Here is a 22,310-nt window from a genome sequence, read left to right as displayed (position 1 = left end):
AGAATTCACAGAGCAGATGTCTATGGCTTACCATAGTGCTGTGTTTAAAAAGACCAAGAATGAATTTTCCAATACCATGTTTTTCAAATCTTTCAGCGCATCATCAGGGTATTTTTAATATTTTCTGATAGATCCCTCCCCCCAACTCTTAATGATGGACTCCCAATATGTAGAACCAAGCTGCTCTGGTGAACTAGGGAAGGGAATCTAGTTCATCTTCTTGGTCATCTCTTCATTTCCTTCTCAAATCTTTATCATCCATGTAGTGCCAATAGCACAAATACAGTTTATGAATTCCTGCCTTATTGCATCATCTTTGGAAAATTTGCTTTTTAAATTTGAGCCCTCACTGATATCTTTCAGCAGCCTTAGAAAAATTTTAATTATAATTTTTGGGGTTTTACTGTCCTAGGGAAAGTATATTCCCACTTTTCAAAACTCATCTCATAATGCTTTTCTTGTGAGCATTCTTTGCTCGTCCTATAAGGCTGATTTAAATGCTTCCTCCTCTGACCTCCAATAGTGCTTTCTAGGAGCCTACCTTTATCCCCGTGTAAGCCACCTTGATATGGGAAATTGAATGATTAGCCATTCCAGTTCCAACTTACTGTTTCCAGAGAAATAATGAAGGCTGTGCAATGAGAGTTTGTTTTTAGAGAAAATTAAAGATAGACAATGCCCTTTACCAACCAAAAAGGGATTTCGGCACTTCTCATCTCCACAGAAGAATAAGGCTTACGTTGGCTGAGACTTATTAGCCACTAAACGGGAAGTCATTCGAAAAAGGCAGAGAGCTGCAGCATCATACAGCCAGTTCTGGGCTGCCAAGTAGAGAAGGCAGCTATAAGGGGAGAGAGCTAAAACTTTCCAAAGGAATTATTTGGTAATTATTTAGTATTTAAAGATTATACTTTGGGAAAATTTATTAGCAAAGGCAGAGCTTTTCTGGATGGGTAAGAAGGGACCAGAGGCAGGAAGCAGGCATCTTTGTGTAGAGAACGGGGGAGGGGAAAGGGAAATAGAGGCATGGGGCCACATAGATGAGAACCAGAAGTATCGCCTTAGCCACAGGTTATGCTTATCTGCCATACCCCGGAGAGTTGGGACTGGAAAGAGGTTCTTGATTTATTGTACCTCTTTGTGAAGTCATTATTTAAAAGTGTGTGAGGTGGCCCTAGCCGGTTTTGCTCAGTGGTTAGAGTATTGGCCCACAGACTAAAGGGTCCTGGGTTTGATTCCGGTCAAGGGCAGGTACCTCAGTTGCAGGCTCCATCCCTGTCCTGGTCAGGGAGCATGCAGGAGGCAACCAATAATGTGTCTCTCTCATATTGATGTTTCTCTCTGTCTCTCCCTATCCCTTCTACTCTCTCTAAAAATCAATGGAAAAATTATCCTCGGGTGAGGATTAACAACAACAACAACAAAATGTGTGAGGTGAACTGTATATGCACAGAAACTGGACCTGTGAGAGGATGGTGACTCGAATTGAGAAGAACTGACTGGGGTGCTGACATTCTTCTGACTATGAGTTTTAAGTGTCCTGTATGTATGTAGTATATATACTAGAGGCCTGGTGCACGGATTCGTGCATGGGTGGAGTCCCTCAGCCTGGACTGTGCCCTCTCGAAATCTGGGACCCCTCGGGGGATGTTGGACTGCAGGGTTTCAGCCGACATCCCCCTGAGGGATATAGCAGTGCCGGAGAGGCAGGCCGCCTGGTAGTGCTGCCGTGGAGGCGGGAGAGGCGCCCACTGCTGCAGCTGCGCTCGCCAGCCATGAGCCTGGCTTTGCTTCCACTGTGGGAGCGCACTGACCACCAGAGGGCAGCTCCTACATAGAGCATCTGCCTCCTGGTGGTCAGTGCACATCATAGCAACTGGTTGATCCAGTCATTCTGTCATTCAGTCCTAAAGGTCGCTTAGGCTTTTATATATACAGATATATATATTCCCACTGAAAATCTTAACTGACTTTTCAACTCCTACTAGATTTTTTTTTCACTTTAGAAGCATATTTTGCACTGAATAAATATGTGTTGAAAGGATTTCATGAACAAATTTTTTTCTAGTCTCCATTTAGCACATGAGGAGGATTTGCTCACATCACAGACCTGAGTCCCTGTGAAATGTGATATTCCACACTTCAGTGCTGAAAATCTAGCACTTTTGTGTTTTGGTTATAAGGGACTCTTTCTCAAACCTCTTCACTTTTTCTTTAGTCGAATGACCAGCAGTAGCAGTTGCCTGAAGTGGGGAAAACTAGGCCATCTGTGCACCCTACTGCATGCTGTCTTCATGAGACTAACTTCTGTCCATGTGTGCTCTGTGCTATGCGATTACTGTTCACGTTGCTGTAATTTACTGTTACCCCTCTTCCTTTCCCTCTAGTTTGTGTGGTCCTAGATGTCAGGGATTACATTCTATTTATAGCTGTCCCTTCACTCTTAGCACATATCTTGGCTCATAGAAAGTGTTCAATAAATATTTTGTTGAACAAATGATTTGTCTAAAACAAATATTGTGAGAGAGTATTTTAAAAATATCAATCAGTGTGTTTTTGCTATTGATATATCTTTTTACCCTGTGGCTCTTCCCTTTCCCTCTGTAGCCAAGTGTGCTGCATTGGTTGCCTTTGCCTCTTTGGGGATGCAGTGACACATAGAAATCGGGGGAAAAGTCACTATTTTGCTTTCTGAGTTTAAAAAATCTATATCTAGAGGAGGAAGGGGAGAGACTTCAATGCATAAAAATTGATGGAGAAGAAAATCCTCATGAGAAAGAGCCTTGTTCCCCTCCCTTTCCAATCCCTGAGGTTAGAACAGATTCTCTGGGATGGAGAGAAGGAAAGAAATGAGAGCATGGAAAGGCCAAATGTTTACAGGGTCTGAACCTGGGTGGATACGGTGGGCAAGAGTAGTGCAGGATCCAGATACCACTTAGCTGGCCTTGAGTAAACTAGCCATGGTCTACAAGGAGCTGTATTTTTCTGTACTTCCTGCTGTGCTCAGTGAGGCCCTCCTTCAAGAGCAGCCAGGTCATCATTGATTGTCCAGAGCAAATTGCACCCATCTGTGCTACAAAGATCTGCAGTGATGCCATCTGAGTTGCAAGTGTAGAGTGAAAGGCAAATCCCTTCCAGTGGGCTGCAAGGTCCTGCCGGCTGTACCCCTCTTACTTACTTCTCAGACCCTGTCTCCTATAGCTTTCCCTTTGCTCTCTCCGCTGCAGCCACACTGACCTCCTCACTCTTCCTTGAGACCAGGCATGCTGTCATCTTAAGGTCTTTGCACTATCTGTTTCTCCTGCTTAGAAGGGCTCCCCCCTCCCCAAAAAGTCACTTGTCTTTGCTCAAGTGTGACCCTGAAAGAGGTCTTCATGACCATCCTGCTTAAAATTGCAACCCAACCCAAACCCACCCCGGCACTCCTGATCCTTCCTAGCATGATCTACTTCTTCTTTTTTTTCCATAGCACTTGTCATATTCTCATGTACTTTACTTATTTATTAGGTCTTTTATTTATTGTCTCCCTCTGTTAGAATATATGCTCCACAAGGGCAAGGATCTTTGCTATATTCACAATTGTATCCCAAATATCTATAATAGAGTCTCACATACAGTAACTGCTCAATAATTTTTTGGAATGGATGAATATTACAAGAGACAACTATTCTTTAATATCCCAGGCCTTTCGAAACCACTGGAGATAAAGGGGGGGGGGGTGTAAGAGCCTACCCCCACCTATATACTTGGGTGGGACTGAAGAAAGCAGTATTGAGACCTGCCTCCCACTTGCCTCCCCCTCAGGCTGGCCCAAGAATCCTGATTTTATTAACAAAAGCAGTAGTAGTCGAGTCAATACTATTTTTATAATTGCATTTATTAGTCTGGTGTTTATAAATCAAAATGAATTTTTCTTTCAACTCACAATGATGTTAACTCCTAAATGGATGTAACTCAGAAATGCCTCTGAACCATGGTACTAGAAGCATTATTTTTTCCCCTCTCCTCTTTTTCTGCCTTTCCATTGTCTTTTAATAAATGGTCAGATGGAAACCTATTGCCTCAGGGCACTCTTTTCATTTCTAGGTCTCTCTTTGGGGTGGCTATTTTCTCACTTCAATGCTGAGTAGGTAGAGAGGCTATTTATGAGGAAAATACTAATGAAAATTATTTATTATTGAATATGTCAGGCAATCTGACAAGAATGATATTAGGAGACTTATGAAGATGAGGAAATGGACATTTTAAGCTAGGTTCACACATTCAGAAAGGCTGAGCTGAAATTTGAACCTTGTTCTACACCATGCAAACCTTCTCTTCTTTCTACTCTGCCCGATGGAGTGATCAAACAGCACTTCTGATGACCCTTGAGTTGCATGAGGAAGGCCAACTGGAAAATATTTTCTACTCATGTGACAGCTGGGTAAATGGAATTGCTCTGCCCTTCTCAGAGCTGTGGCTCCACTCTTTTGAAAGGCATTTTGTTGGAGAATTCCTCTGGGTATCAGGCTACTGCTATGATGTATATCCTGTACTAAAAAATAAGATATTTGGTCATAGAGTTGCCTCTGATCTCACTACAAAACCTTTATTACATCTGAAATACATGTGACGTACAGGTGAGCACATCCTTCTGGGACCAGCATCTGGGTCACATTTGACACAAGCTCATGTTTGCGTTTGTTTTTAAGTAGTCTTCCGAATTAAACAGGATCACACCTTGCAAACCTGAAGTTCACCAATGAGGCCACACATTGCACTAGTTATTAATATTTTTGGGTTATGAACCTTTTTGAGAGTCTAATTAACCTTATACTTTCGCCCTAGGAAATATGTACATGTAAACATGCCAAATCTTCCGACATTTAGGAAGTGTTCTTGGACCCTCGTTAAACCTTGGTCTAGGAGGATCAAAGGCTGGGGGCCCTTGATCTTGAAAGAAGTGTTTCATCCTCTCTTCTCTCACTAGCCCATCTCTAACCAAAAAGATCTTGAGGGAAAAAAGTGGCAGGTGTCTCCTTTGTAGAATCTGGCTCAATCTTTATTCTCTAATTTGACGTTAATGATTCTGAGTACTTATTTCCTGGAGAAGTCAGTTGAGTTTTAAAAAAAACAAACACACACACACACACACACACACACACACACACACACGAACAAGTGCTAAGTCAGAGAGAATATGAGGGGAAAAAAACCACGATTGGTGTTCTTAAATGCTATTATGCATCTGGGGCTGAGGCTGCATCATTCTGGTGGTCACCTACCACCTGCAGCTGACACTGTGCAGTCCATCACAGTGGTCTGGACGCTCTCAGTGATGCTGGGTCCATTTGCTCCAGAGAGGTTGGCTGCACGCAGTGAGTGCTTACCTGTTAAAAATTCTATCACACATATGGCACAAGGTGAATTAAACTTCCATGGTGCCAAACTTTTAAAAAAAGAGAGTTTCATATTTCTACGACTGTGAACCTTTGGTGTGATTGCCAGTTTCCTTAAAACTTAGAGGGTATGTTTTTATTTTTACAAAATAAATTGGTTTAAAATTCATTTTATTTTGAAATTTTCTGAGATTTTTCAGAACATCTACTTAGGTAATTGGAAAGAACTGGGATATTGTAAAACTTTTTTTCTTTTCCTTTTCTTTTATGCTTTCAGGGCCAATACCAGCTCTGTTATATGTGGGGAAATAACTGAGGCTTCACTATGCAGAACCCCAGTTAAGTTATTGCATGTTAGGCCTATAGGCAAATGTTTCAATCAATTATATATTTGCATTAAGTTTGTAAACAGAGCTTTCAGTGCCCCAGGGACCATAGGAATCAGTGATTGTTTAACACTGTAATTAAATGGATTGTTGATTTCTCTTTGGTAAAGGAATGCCAAGATCACACAGTAATTCACCTGGAAATGTGTTTTCTTTCTTTTTTTGGAATAACTTTCTTTAGTCATGGTCTAAAAAATGTTCTTCCTGGAGTTTTGGACAATGTGATTGATACTCTGTTAAATTGATTCTAACATGTGCACTGAGTCAGAAATTAAGATTTGCAAAGCATTATTGCTTCATGTTCCGTTTGCTGGTTTTTTTTCTAGTGTGTTCATCAGAATCTTGATCTACCCGTACTTACTGAACTTTCCTGAATGATTGTTGAGCATTTGAAAACAATGAAAAAGGTTTGTGAATGATCACATCCTTAACAAGGACCAAAAGTTTTATGTCTTAATAAAGCTTTTGCTTCAGCAGACTTTAAACCGATCAACCACACATGAGGATTGTGGTAGTAATTTCCAGTTTATCCCCACTAAAAAATTAATAGAAAAACTTACCCAGGTTAACTCTGCTGTAACCCAGGATGAATTTCTTCTGTTTTATAGTCTAGACCAGCGGTTCTCAACCTGTGGGTTGCGACCCCTTTGGGGGTTGAACGACCCTTTCACAGGGCTCGCCTAAGACCATCGCAACACACATATAATTACATATTGTTTTTGTGATTAATCACTATGCTTTAATTATGTTCAATTTGTAACAATGAAATTGGGGGTCACCACAACATGAGGAACTGTATTAAAGGGTCGCCGCATTAGGAAGGTTGAGAACCACTGGTTTAGACTCTACTGATCTTTTATTCCCCATCACTCTTGTCACAGGCATTTGGGCAGGACTATTTCTCTCATGTTCCATATTCTCTCTACTATTGACCAAAATTCTGTCTCTAATCTGCATATGTTAAAAGTTCATGTAAATAATAATTTAAATGAATTGTATTATTATCGAGAGCTATTTTTTTTTATTCTGTGCGAAATGTCTGCCACTAATTCTTTTTAAAAACAATTTTGTTATTGCTTAAAGTATTACAAAGGGTATTACATATGTGTCCTTTTTTTTTCCTTGCCCTTGATAATCCCCTGGCCTCCCCTACCCCCCAGTATCTTATGTCCATTGGTTATGTTTATTGCCTCAAACAGATTGTCAAACTGCAGCAGGAAGGCCAGGGAGGGTTGGGGGGCAGGAGGGAGGGGGGTAAGAGATCAACCACTAATTCTTTATTAATGTGCGATTGGCATCTCTTGCTGGTTGCAAGGCCCTGCAGCGGGCTCTGTCTCAGCAGGCACCTGGGCACAGCCTCTCCATCCTCTGTCTGTCTGAGAGGAAGCAATGAGAAAAATGCTGGGTTTTATTACTTCCCCCGGTAGATCTTACTGTTGATGAAAAGCTTTACTTAGTAGAAATGTTAGCCTTATACTAATCCAAGGTCTGTCTTCTGGAACGTTCATTAGTTCCTGTTCTGATCTTCGAGTCATAAACATTGTCTGACCCCTTGGGGCCCTATAGCTAGCCTGTGGATGTAAATAATGACTGTGAAACATAAAAAGTGTTTCATGAAACATGAAAAAATAATGACTGGGAAAAAACATTTACTTTGCAATTCTTGTAAAAATAACGTGTTTATTGTTTAACGTATGCAAGATACAGATATATAAATGAGAAACTAAAGAGAATCTATTATTTTACCAGCACAAAATATTCATTTTTATTTGATATATTTTTCTATTTCAATGTGTATTTTCCAACAGTTTGTATTGTACATGTAGTTTAAATTATGTTTCTAAATATGAAATGAATTGACAAATTCAGTCTCTTCAGTGGAAAAATCAGATAACACACGTATTTCAATCTTATTGATGTTAGTGATTGCTACCTACACAGGGATGTGAAAATTTCATGGTCATGCTCAACATCATATTCTTTCTGTAAACACATGGTGGGGAGTTCGTAAAATGCTTTACTATAGAGCTGTGCAGAACATTAGTCTGTTTCAGAGTATAAACCCATGCTATGCTTTGCCTTAATCAGGTGTGGAATTCTTGACATTCATTCTTCACGCTTGGATGGAGAGGAAAATAGTGGGATGTTATTATTCACAAACACAACAAAGAAAATTTCCATTTATTTATTTTTCTTTCTTACATTTTATCTCTGGCAAATCCCAGAACTACTTTCCCTAGCTAGTGCATGACCAGGCAGGTTCTGGATTAATTAGAGTTGGAGTATTTGTAGGTAGCCATGGACAAGGCTTTGGGTGACTGTTGTATCTTGACTAGCATCTTTCTTAGCAGTGTGGGCGCGGTCATGGGTTATCTCCTCTCCATACTCATTTACAAAGCTTTTAATGAGCACAAGACCCCTTAAATCTTGAGCTTGATTCAAAATGAAATTTTCTGGGATTCCTATGGAAGCTTAAGGTCTGTTCTAATTGTGAAGATGCAGAGAAGATTTGAGAGTATGGACTGTCAGGGAGTGAAGTGAGCTGAATTTCAGATCAACTTGCAATGTAACTGAAGGCACAATTTTATAGTTACAGAGGCCTTGAACATCAAGGAATTGGCTAACTTTAGTTCTCCAGAAGGTGCTAGGGAAAAACACTTACAGTAGATCTGCAACCATTCAGAGCAAGTGTAACAGTATTCAGTTTTGATTTCAACACTTGAAAAATGGCGTGGAATACATCCAGAGAAGAAAAACCTGACATTTTCTGGCATTTTAAATTGTTACTTGTAGTATTTCAGTTTTTAAAATTTCCCCCCAAAAGCAACTAACTAAAAAGAATGTGAATTTCAGGTCTGACAGATTGCAGTTTGAATATAGGCAATGTCTCTTAGTTATGTGATCTTGGGAATTCAAAAATGCTAATATTAAACATACTAAAATATTTATAGTTAACATATGATGCCATAAAGTAAAACAATAAAATGAGCACTTTTAGTTGTTTGGCCACATGAGGGTGTGTTTCAGAATATGTGTCTGATATACTGTCAGAAATGAAATTATTAAAAAAGTTTTTTGAGTTTCTTTTTTTGAATTTATGAAATAGAGATATCTTTCTTTTAATTGTTGATAGTATTACAGAACCCCTCTTTCCTAACCTTTCCCCCACCCTTCTCAGCCCCTATCCACCCCAACAGGCCTTTACCACCCTCTTGGCAGGGGGATAATGATCCTTGATTAATACGATTGCTGTGAAGATTAGATGAGCCAGACCTGTGAAAACAGCAAGTAGAGCATCTACTTAGGAGTAGTCTTACCCACTCTCTACATTCTCATGGTCCATTTACTCCTCAAGCGAGCACATCCCGACCTCTGCCCAGCCCACTTCTGGAACCAAATCTCATCAAGAGCAGTCATAGAGCCTCTTCATTACCAACACTAATTTCAGGACAGCCTTTGTCTCTTTTCTCCACTCCCTCTTTGACCCATCTGCTGTTTTTTGTGCAATGCTACTAGCTCTTAGTTTTCCTCCTACTGTTCTGATTAGTCCTTGCTCATTCTCCTTCTCAAGCTCTTCTTTCTTTGCTCACTGCTTCAATGCCAGTGTCTCCCCAGCCATTTGTCCTTAGCCTCTTTTTTTCTTTTCTTTACACAGTCCCCCTGGGTGATTTATTCACTCGATGTTTAAATTACTACTTTAAGCTGGTAATGCAAATCTCTGTTGCCAGCCACATATTTCTTTTGAGCTCCAAATTTATCAATCAGCTTCCTACTGGTAATTTCCACTTAAATATCTACAACACTGCCAAAACAAAAGTCATTATCATGTATTCATTATATATATATATTGATTGGGTGCCTGCAATGTGTGGGTCTTGCCATTTCTCTAACCCCATGTCCAGTCTACTCCACAACTAGCACCTGGCCTTCAAGTTAAATGGCACCCTGGTGTCCTCCAAATCCATCATGCTCCCATATGTCTCCATGCACAGGAAGAAGAGTCAAGAGACCATGTGGTCTTGGACAAATAGAGAAAATTACTTGGGGTTCTGATTTTCCAGATCCTGATTCCAGTTCTCATGAGACCCAGCTGTTCTGCCTACTCTTGAGTTCTGTGACATAAGTACCTTTATTATTCTTCCAATAAATTTCCCTTTAAGGTTGGCCTAGTTTGGGTAGATTTATTCTTTAAGATCAAGGAGATTTGAATGTAATGGACCATGGAGGGAATTGTTGGAGATGTTGTGGTTCCAATGAGCTTATCTTCTCCCTTAGTAAATGAAAATCAACAGTCTGTGCAGAGTGGCATGGCTGCAGATTGTTTTCCTTTAGGGCAATTTTGTTTCTAAGTATAACTTATTACTATTTCATTGTCCTCCTAACACCAGCCTCAGCACAGTGCTTGCATTCACTATAAAGAATTTAGTACTGAAGAGTTCCTGGGAGTTATGAGGAGAGAGTACACCTCTGTATTTATTTCACCTGAACATCCTTATGAGATAGTCTCTGCCCCTCCCAAGTGTCTCTTTTCAAGGACCAGTTACCAAAAATTACCTGTCTCCTGATATTTCGTGATCCTATACATTGTCCTGTGTGCTCTCCCATCTTTCTGGGTCTCTCAACTTCCTGTCCTTTTCTTATGCACAGAACTTGCACCCTTTCCAAGGTATTGAAAGATGTGTTGATTCTAACCAAGGAGACTTTTTTCCTGGCGATTTCCCTCCACTCTCCCCATCATTTATGGGTGGCTTGGGCTTTGGCACACTTCCATCAGGGTAAAGCTGGTATAGCAGGCAGACAAGAGAAAAAGGAAAACAGGCACTTGAGTTTCTAAGTAGCCTTTTGAACAACTCATCCCATAAGTGGAAGGAAAATGTTTTTGACTGCAACAGTCGAAGTTTATGTTATAAACAAAGTATTTGGGAAGAATGTATGATAATTTCAGAAGCAGATTCCTGGTCTAAATTTGTTCTAGAGTAATGGGCTGATGAGAGGGGAGAGATAAACTGGAGATGAAGAAGAATGAACTGTTGGTGAGTTCCCTGTGCCCTCCCTCTCCTCCTCCAACCCTTGGACAATTCTATGTAAACTCAGTGATCTGAGGTCAGAGGGTAAGTTGCTTGATTTCTGGGTGTGGCTTTGAAAAACAAATAAGGCTCTAGCAATCCCCACAATGTACCAGCAGAATGAGGTGCTGCCTGAAGTGTCTAGACCAGCGGTTCTCAACCTGTGGGTCGCGACCCCTTTCGGGGTCCAACGACCCTTTCACAGGGGTCGCCTAAGACCATCGGAAAACACATATGTAATTACATATTGTTTTTGTGATGAATCACTATGCTTTAATTATGTTCAATTTGTAACAATGAAATTGGGGGTCACCACAACATGAGGAACTGTATTAAAGGGTTGCGGCATTAGGAAGGTTGAGAACCACTGGTCTAGACATTGAGGGCTGGAGGCCATCCCCAGTCTGCCATAGCTCCCAAGTGGCTGGAAAGCATGGAAAAAGACACAGAAGTGCATGGGCAAGGCCTGGCAGAACTAAAGGGACTTTGCAGCCCAGGTGAAAGGGCTTGGATGGTCAGGAAAAATGACTATGATCACCAGCCAGTGTGGACAGGGGACGATGACAGAACCAGGTGATTCTCCTGTGCCATGAGATGACGCAAGGCATTTGGGAGAAGAAAGAGAGGAAAGGAAGGGGGTCAGTAGGGAAATGCTGGGCTCCTCTCAAGCAGCCGGCATAGGATTCTTTCTCGTTGCTGGTTTTCCTTTAAGCCCAAATCATCACCAAAATTGTGTTGAAGTTTTAGGTGGAGAAAATAAACAAATAGGTTGTATTTGTGAGGGGGGGATTAAAAAGAAAACACAATAGGGGTGTGTGGAAGGGATTTGGCAATGGGTGACCTGTAGGAGGAGCAGGACAAGCAGCATGGAACTACCTGGCTGTGGTAGAAAGTGGCTTGGAGAGAGTGTGAACAGTGTTAAAGAAGGTGTGTGCATTAGCTGAGGATTCCCACAAATACCTAGAGAAAGAGAAACTTCAAACTGCCTGAGTGGTTCAAAAGTCATTACAATTTGCATATCAAAGAAAAGTTGAACTTCCAGCACTTAAAATTAGGCAATGAAATTAATTTTCCTCTAAGTTCCTTTTCCATCTTAAAATCTCTATGATTTTACAAATAGATTTTTTTATTTTTTAAAATATATATATATATTTTTTACTGATTTCAGAGAGGAAGGGAGAGATAAAAATATCATTGATGAGAGAGAATCATCAATCGGCTACCTCCTGCATGTCCCCTATTAGGAATCGAGCCCACAACCTAAGCATGTGCCCTGACTGCAACCCCCCTGGTTCATAAGTCGATGCTCAACCACTGAGCAACACCAGCTAGACACAAATACATTTTTTAGTCCAGTCCTAAAAAATGTCATCTGGACATAAACAATTGTGACCATTGTGACCAATCAGGATCTTATGCTGTTGTTACTTAATGCCAGTGACCTACTCCCAGAGATTCTGATTTAATTGGCATCATGAGCATTGTTTTCAAAAGGTGATTATAATGCACAAATTAAAGACTCCCCAGGTGATTATAATATGAATTAAAGACTGAACCACTGCAATGGTGACTGAGCTCATTTCACATGTAGTTTTCAGGAAAGTATATATATAAAAGGCTAATATGCTAAGTGTCCCTTTGACTGTCCGACTAATTGCTATGATGTGCACTGATCACCAGGGGGCAGATGCTCAATGCAGGAGGTTCCGTGATATGCACTGGCCATTTACAAAGAAATGGCATTGAGGACCTGGTGCTGACAAGGCAATACTCGGCTTCTCCCAAATGGGACACAGGCCCCGCCACCACCCCGGAGCGACAGCCCTCCAAATCGTAGCCAACACTGCTGAGACCCCATGGTGCAAAATGCAGCCCACATCTCAGCCCAGTTGTGGGCGCTGGGTAATGACGTTGCGTAGCAACACTCGACTTCCTCTGCCTAGCGACTAGCCTCCTTGCAGTTTCTTCAGCCCAGGAACATGACTTGCTTTATAGCCAGTGCAAACATTTTACACTTTAACCAAATGTTTGTGAAGCATTTTCCTGTGCCTCATCTCATTTGATCCTCACAGAAGTCCTGGAGTAAGTAGATAGGAGACTTGGTAGAATCCTATTTTCTTTTCATTAGCCGGAAAAATGAGATTTAGAAAGTTTAGAAACTTGACCCAACTGAAAAGAAGAAATGGTGGACCTTGAAAATGACTGCAGGTTTTCTCACTGTGCAGAATATAGTCAAACACTGCTAAATATTTTACCCTTTGTTCTCCCTGCGTGATCTACAAAAATAATGTGCTTTGTGTTGATATTTACTGCCCTGTTGCTGACAATTACCTGAAAGAGAAGTTGGGGTGCTTCCCTGGGCTGGAAAAAGTTTAGCTAAATCAGAAAGCAGGTCTAATTAAGCAAGTTTATTCCGTATATATGGCTATATTGACTCACGCATGCGCAATATACGTAAAACTCTCGCTGGTGCTAATTGCACGCATGTGTTTTGATCTGTCATTGTCGATCATGAATTTGGTTGACACTTCTATTATAGAGAAAGGGTGAATAGTGATATTAAAATATTTCTTCTAATTAATTTCCTTTCAATGTGCACAAATCTGTACGCCAGGCCACTAGTCTTTTATAACATCCATGTCTCTTTAAATAGGATAGAGCCTATTGAACAAGATTCCTAAGTCATCAATAATCAGAGAAAGAGAAAGGAGAATGTAAGAGAAAGCTAAGATTGGTCTTCCCTCTCAGTCTTTCTAAGTCTGATCATTCAGGTTGTAAATGACCCCAAGTTCTACATTGGGGTCATTTTTTGTCTCTTTCCCTTTGATGGCCTACCTTCAGGATATTTCATTTTCTTCGGTTCCTTTAAAAGAAGATGGATGATGACTCTATTTTGCTGTTTGATTGACTTAAAAGTTTTGGGGGACAAAATTGGAAACTATTGACTTACTTGAGATTGGGGACAGGATACAAATTGTACTAATCTGTACTATGAACAAACATGGGGGATATGAAAACTATTTTATGCTTTCCGACCTTCCACATTTTTCAACTTAATTTAGAATTGTGGAAATTCTTAATCTTTTTAGAGTTAAAAATATCCAATAGATATTTGCATAATATCATCACCTATCCCACCAACCCTGGTCTCAGAGGTACTGCACAGCATAGATTTGATTTAAGTTAAGTGATTTAAGAGGAATTATCCTTGATAGGTCGCTGAAAATTGTTGGCCCCAGTGGCTGAGATTTTGACTATTGTTCATGTCTGGTACCATCTTCCTCAATATTTGGGCAGGACGCTTAGGACTGCTCTTATACATGTTTTGTTTATTGTACAGCTTTCCCCCTACCTGACTATTTTGAGTAGAAAAAGTTCTGATTTGTTTGAGTATTCTCATTGTGGGAGGAGGATTCTAGAGTGAAAGGCAATTTTATTATTTTTTAATGACAATTAATGGTCTACTCGTCTCAAGTCTTTGTTCTGGAAAAAAGTAGAAATTATCTACATTCCATTAGAAATAGACAATAATGTAACAATATTCTTTTACACTTACTTTTCAGTTTTTATTTCAGGGAGCTGGTATGTTGCTGTGCAAACAGAAGAACTCCTTCATGGCTTTATAGATGTAACCTTGAAAGTGTAATCTTTGGATCAAAGTGAATGTCATTGCACATTAATCTTATGAGTATTCAATTGTATAAGCCAATTTTTTTTTTATCAGGCTGCAGTGCAGAAAAATGGCAAGAGGTTATAAAGCATTGGCTTGCAATGAGAGTAATGTAGTCATTTTCCTTGAACTACTTACAATACTTTAAGCCATAGATATATCTTTATTAGCTTTTTACCTGGAGAAGCTAGAATTAAATTCCCAACAATGTTTTCACATTCAGATCTACTTTTATTTGTTTTATTTTTTATCTTATAAAGGTTAGTATTATTACAAATGAAAACAAAATCTAAAGATAGCTTGTGTTTTTTCTATTCCTTTGGGTTTTACTTGCTAATCATAAGAAAAGGTGATGTTATGGGTTACCAATAGTGAGGGCAAGAAGCAGGCACAGGATAAGCCTTTTAAAAAGCAATGTATATTGATATTTTTAAATTGTTCATACTATTTGATACAGTGGTTTCACTTTTATGAGCTTATATATAATAAATCACTCTAAGTAAAATGCTCCATGTGCAGTGATATTCATCATAATGCTAGGTACAACATAAGATGCTGACGAACAAAATAGAACGGGATACATGGAGCATTGGAATAGGTTGAGGGAGGTCAGTGGGGGGGGGGGGGGGGGGGAGAAACTGCTTAAAGTAATTTGAAGAGTTTAGCCAAAGAACATATATGCATAGCCCATGGACACAGACAATAGTGTGGGGAAGGTCAGGGAAGTGGGTGGAAGCTGAGGCTGGGTGGAGGTGGGCAAAGAGGGGAGGGAATGGGGGACATCTGTAACAGTGCCAGCAATACATATAAAATTTTAAAAAGTCAAGTTAGAAGGAATCTCAATGTTCCTCTATAGGGAAAAGGCTAAGTGAACTATAGGACACCTGTTTGATGAAATATTACACCACAATTTAAAAGAGAATATAGAAATACAGGAGAATATTTATGATACTATTTAAAAACACCAGAATAAAAAATTATATAAGATGTGCAAGCACAGCTCAGTTAAAAAAAAATCAACCCCAAATTTATGCATAAATCCCTATTAAAAAGCCATTATATTGATTATGTCTGGATGGTGAGATGAGGAATCCTAAAATATTTTCCCTATTTTTCAAAATTTCTAGAAAAAATACATTTAAAATATCAAATATAATAAGTAAAATGATGGAGTAACTGGTTTATGGGCTCTGGGCTTAACAGCTGCATGGGAATTGGGAAAGAAGGGAGCTGTTCTTTCCATGGTGGGTAAAGGGCTGTGAGAAGACATTACCAGGATGGATGGATAGGCTGTTTTGCAAATAGGAAAGCCCCCACATGTTTATTGCTTTCCCAGTCTTTGCAAGTCATTGGATTGTTCAGTTATGACTTTAAAATTTGCTTTAACCAAAGAGACATTTTGTTTAGAAGAAATGTCATAGGAGCAGAACAAATGGAAGCAGAGCTGCTTTGATTGCAGTGGGAGCTCTGGTTAGCCCACACCCTCCCCAGCTCTCCTCTGACTGGAGAGAGGATGCTGGGGAACACCTAAACTATTCACACTATTTTGAGGGAACCATAATAAATATTACTTTTTGAAAAAGAGAAAGATAAATATCACATGATCTCACTCATTTGTGGAATATAATGAACAACATAAACTGATGAACAAAAATAGATCCAGAGACAGTGAAGCATGGAACAGATAGACTGTCAAACTTTAGAGGGAAAGCAGAAAAGGAGAGTGGGGGTAAGAGATCAATAAAAGGGCTTATATGCATGCATATAAGCATAACCAATGGACACAGACACTAGGGGGGTGAGGGCATGTGCTGGGGGTTGAGGTGGCCTGGGAGAGGTCAATGGGGGAAAAAGGAGACATTTGTAATACTATATGTAATACTTTAAACAATAAAGAATTAAAAATATATTATTTTTGAGTGACTTTTAAGTACAAACTCTATATGCCGGTACATGCTCTCTCTATTACTTACAATAATGCTGTGAATTAGGAATTATTAGGTCTGTTTTACAGATAGGAGACCCGGGACTTATGGACATGATGTGAGTTGCTGAAGATCACACATCTCAATGCCTAGACTTTGAGCCGGTTCCTGTGTGATTCCAAAACCTGTGTGTTTTTTAAACCACTATGGCATGTTGCCATTCATGGATTTATAGGACAACACAGAAACTACTCTATGTTCACCATACAGCGTTCTCAGAAATAGCAGAAAGGAATTTGACAGCTAACTAGAAGTGCTCGATTTTCTTCCTTATCTTCCTCTTGCAATACTCATGACATGAGGAAATGTGAAAATCTAGCTGTGATGAAGACTTGGTGTATGATGGACAATCTGTCAGGCCTCAAGAAGTATTTCTACCCCTTGAGTCAGATGTAGAGTAGAGTAATGGAAGTCAGGAAGATGCAAGGTGGTTTTGGTATTCTCCCCTGAAAGAGTGTCTTTGTAGGCTTGGAAGGAAGTTACCCCTTCCTGCAGGTGAGTTGCTTTTTGAGGTAGCCAGGGCCATTCCACACTTTTTTTCTCCCAGCCTGCCTCTGCTCTTTCTACATTTCTTTGGGGAACTTAGCCTAATAATGCATAAAGTCAGTGGGGAAGCAGAAAACATTGCAGTTGGGATGAAAGGCCAGTACCAGGCAAAGATGAAGGCATAAAGTCTTCTGGGGACTCTTGTTTGTCCTGCACTGTTTGTGCAAGAAGAAAATTAAAGGCTGCCTCTGGGGTTCCACCAACAGGTGGATGACAGTGGGCTCCAAGGAGAAGCTTCCCTTCTGTTTGCTGGTCAGCATCAGGCCTTGCCCCCTCACCCTCTCCTCAACCCCTACCCCCCAAATAACCTAGTAGGAGTTAAAACCGTATCATTTCTATTTTAAGTCACTTGAAGACAAACAAAAAAAAGCCAAAGAAAGTGTGATTCTTATGCCAAAAGACAAAATAAAAACTCAGTAAAAGTCAGAAAACATAAAACAAGCCCATATAATTAATATCAGGTTATTATTTTTGATAATCAATAGAAATGAGTTAAAACCCCATAAAAATACAAAGACTCTCAGATTAGGTCAAAACACAAAATCAAACTATATTCTGTAGAAATCGGAAAAAAAGGCACTTGATAAGGTCAGGGGCTACAAGAGGCTCCTATTCACTGGGGTCTCAGAAGATCTCAAACATGCAGGCTGACAAGCTCCTAAATATGCTATTTCCTTGTATCCCAGTTCTAACTAGAGCAGTGGTTCTCAACCTTCTGGCCCTTTAAATACAGTTCCTCATGTTGTGACCCAACCATAAAATTATTTTCGTTGTTACTTCATAACTGTCATGTTGCTACTGTTATGAATTGTAATGTAAATATCTGATATGCAGGATGGTCTTAGGCGACCCTGTGAAAGGGTCGTTCGACCACCAAAGAGGTTGCAACCCACAGGTTGAGAACCGCTGAACTAGAGAAATCTGCTTCATGCGCACAAATTTCTTCACACTGATTTATTAATTTGCAGTGTGAAATATCAGCCAAGTAGTCTGTTTAGATTCTCATATCGGTCTAACCCACACATCTTCCTTCCTTAGCCAACTAACATTTCCTGAGAGGCTACTACTGCCAGACTTCATGTATATTTACTCCACTTGGTTCTCTATTTTACAGATGGGAAACTGAAGGAGCACAGTGTGTGTATGAGTTACCCAAGGTCACTCAGTGAGCAGGTGGTGAGGCAGGCAGCTTAGTGATGATGGAATTGGAGCCGGAGAACTTAGTTAAATGGTTCCAATGTTTGATGGTACCAAGCACTCAACGCCTAGTGTTGTCCCTCTCTAATGTAGACATCCTGTAGTTGGTCTGACTGGGCCCTGTTCCCTGGAAAAAGACTGCATATGTTCTTCAATACTTTCCCCCCTTCCCCCAATTCACTCCTGACTGACATGTTCTGTAGATAAGTTAGTACCTTTGATCAGGTTTCAGACACATCATACAGGCCTGGTGCATTCCTTCTTTTTAAGGTCACTTTGCTGTTCCTGCTCTGCATGTAAGTATTGATTTATGTTTTAACTCTCATTTCTCTCCTTTCAGCTGCTAATTAATGGACCTACATTGATTTGGAGGGAGGTCTCTCAAAACATATCCAAGGGCTCTGTCCTTGACCAAGCAGTGTGGAGTTTTTTGAAATTAATGACTTCAATGAGAATGTAAAGAGAATATTGATCAGGTTTGTGGATGACACAATTTGGAAGCAAAAGGTAGCATATTGGCTACTAAATTCAGGATAAAAATATCTTAGTAGCCTGGGACAATGGGGCAGATTTATTTATTTAAGCATTTATTTTAAAAAAATGTATTGGGGCCCAGTTGTTATGGCTCAGTGGTTGAATGTCAACTCATGAACCAGGAGGTCAAGATTCGATTCCCAGTCAGGGCACGTGCCTGGGTTTCAGGCTTGATTCCCAGTGTGTGTGTGAGTGTGTGTGTGTGTGTGTGTGTAGGGGTGGGGATTCAGGAAGCAGCTGATCAATGATTCTCTCTCATTATTGATGTTTCTATCTCTCTCCCTTTCCCTTCCTCTGAAATCAATAAAACATATTAAAAAATGTATTGGGTGTCTATTATATGTCAGGAAAAAAGGAGGGGATTCAATAGTAAGATAGGCATCCTGACTTTATGGACTTATGGGTATTTCAGAAAAGATAAAATTTAAGAAGAATAAATATAAACAATTTTATTTAAAGTCTAAGAAAAAAAACAGTGAAACCAATCTGTGCCTCCTTCCCTCCAATAGCACAAAAGCAAAATGATGGAGCTGTGACTTAAAAGTGCCTGGAAAAACATTTTTGGTTGACATTAACTTTGTGTAAATCAACACTGGGAGATGGTATAAAAAAGCATAGAACAGACTGTCAAACTACAGCGGGAGGGCTGGGGAGGGTTGGGGGGCGGGAGGGGGCGGTAAGAGATCAACCGAAGGACTTGTATGCATGCATACAAGCATAACCAATGGACATAAGACACTGGGTAGTAGGGGAGGCCGGGGGATTGTCAAGGGGAGGCGGGGAAGGAGACATATGTAATACTCTTTGTAATACTTGAGGCAATAAAACAAAATAAAAACTATATTTGGAAAGAAAAAGAAAGCTGATATACTCTAGTTACATTAAGAAAAATATAATGTCCCAAAGAAAAGTTTTATTGTCATTACAGCCCATGGTGACCAGATCACGCCTGAAACATTGCTTTAATTTCCCCGTAGCACACTTTACCATTCACAAGTTTAATGAGGTCCTGAAGATAGCAATAAGAATGGTGAAGAAAGCTTTAGAGCACACACACTACAAGAGGAGAGATGAAAAGAAACCGGGGTGTACATCCTGGAGAAGAGAAATTCACAGGCTCTCCGAGGGTGCTTTTCAAATGTGTGAAAGGCTGGAAGAGAAAGCAGATTTGCTCTGATTGACTAGTTCTCTGTGGAAAGATTAGATTATTGGGCAGCCAGGGGCCAATGTCTATGCTTGAGCCATTGGACAGGGTAAGGACCAGCAGGTGACTAAATCTGTTCTCATTTCAGACTTGTACAGGGGAAAAGTAATACAAACCTCAAGAAACCATGTTTTACTGGCATTTTTTTGCAGGAGTATATCCAAGAGAATAGATTGACATTAGTGTTCCATCTTCCAGAATGACAAATTGCAAACCATATAGTTTGGATTTTCTGTGGAGCATCTGGGTTCCTGTCCAATAAGCCACTGTGTAATATCCAGATTTTCATTTTGGTGGGCTCTCTTGAACCATTTATATTTCACTCTGGTGTAATGACACGCCAGGCTTCTTGACAATTCCTTTCACTCAGTATGACATAAAAATTGGACATTAGGCTCTTTAATTTTGGCTTTCATAAATGAAATTCACAATGAGGAAGGATGGCTTGAGAGAACATTTTGTGTTTTCAACCTAGAATTAAATGCCAATTAGGGTGATCTCAGAAGAACTGCGGTGCTAACTAAGGCAGTAAAATGACCCTACAGGAATGGAGTAATTAATTGTTCAACATTTGGCTCCATAAGCTTGGCATTCTCTACCATATCAGATGCTAATCTGGTAAAAACAAATATTATGAATGATAGACAAAAACTTTCTCCTCTTTTTAAATTTTGTGTAAAATATTGTTTTAAGGCTGGGATGTAGCTAGGAGAGACTACCTCTTACATAAAATAAACTTGAATATCTGAAAAGACAAATTAGGCCATAGCCATCTTCTAGCAGGGGAATGTTTGGCCTGAGGGCCATATAAGGCCAATAAAGTAATTTGGTCTGGCCCTGCCAAGGCATTAGGGGCGAGTTAATTAAATGATTGACCAAATATAGCAGGCTAATTTTTAAGTTGGTAATTTTTTATGGCCCATGAATGATGTTATAAATATCCAAATGGCCCTTGGCAGAAAAAAGCTTCCCCACCCCTGTAATCTACAGGAATCCAGATGTACAAAGCCTTAGGTATATTGGGCTTTACAAAAACTACTTCTTTATATGTTACATAGTTCTTCAAATGGGTAAGGTTTAAGATAAAAACTCCAAACTAATTATTTAGGGTGTGTTGGCCAACACACAACTTTTATGGACTTACAGTTATTTTCATTTCTAGCAATAATATATAATATTTCTAGATGCAGTTGTTATATTTTAGAAATATGATCTGGCTAGGAGTATTCCTAAATTTGGCAACACTGAATGATAGTATTAGACATTCAATTGCAGTAATAGCAATAACAATTATTAATGCTATTTAGGGCTAGGTAATGATGATATATTTATATGGTGTGTCTCACTTTCAAAATTTATTATTTCATCTGATCCTGTAAGTAGTACCCCTTGAGATTTGTTTTTTTTATGATCATTATCTACAATTTACTCAAGAGGAAACTAAGAGTCAGAAAGGTTATACAACATGTTCCAGGTGTGCTTAGGAACTTGCACAGGTGGAATTTAATTCAGAACTCCAAACTAAATTCTGTTTTGACAAGCCACAAGAGAACACATCTTGAAGGAGGAGTTCCGACTGCCGAGGCACCTGAGAGGAACGCTACCAGCATCAGTTCTCATGGGGAAATGCCACTCAAAGGGAGCAAGGATAGAGCTCTACGCCATGGAGAATAGAACATGCCAGCCGTGGTGGTGTTTGTAAGAACTGGAAGAATATGTTTTCATCACTAACAATGGGAAGGAAGGCTACGTTTTTTTGTTGAGAATCTCACACACTGTACTTTTAAGGGAGAGTCTGAGATTATAGATCTTAAAACTGAAAAGTATTGGGATAAGAACTCATTTTTATTTTGTTAAACTCTGTGTGACTGGCCCAAATAATATAGGAGAGGAGTATTTTTGATTGCTGAGTCTGGAAGGGGAAAACTGGATGAGTGTGACCCAGACCTTTCTCATTTCTTCATCTTGTGAGCCAACCTCCCCATTAAGACTCTGTCCTGAACTGCTCTTCTAGACTGTAGGTTTTACAGATGTGGGCACCATACATGGAGATTTACAGATGTGGGCACCTGCATGGAATTTTATGGATGCAGGCACCATACCTGGAGAACATTGGTGACAGCTAAGTAATCCTGCCTAATTCTGAGGCTTGCCCTAGATGTGCACGCCACATTCTTCAACCTCACCTCTATCAGTAATAAAGGGAATATCTTATCCTTTTTCCCATTTGCCTCACACTTTCAGTTTATATCATAGTTGGTGAAAAACTTAGGGAAGTGATATTTACTGGGCTCCCTCAAACTCCAACACTTAGTTTAGATGTGGGATGGGTACCCAAGCTTTG

Source organism: Myotis yumanensis, unplaced genomic scaffold (genome assembly GCF_028538775.1).
Source record: "Myotis yumanensis isolate MYYU_CA2020_CCGP unplaced genomic scaffold, mMyoYum1.0.hap1 SCAF_6, whole genome shotgun sequence".
Taxonomy (NCBI): domain Eukaryota; kingdom Metazoa; phylum Chordata; class Mammalia; order Chiroptera; family Vespertilionidae; genus Myotis; species Myotis yumanensis.
This window is presented reverse-complemented; position numbering follows the sequence as displayed.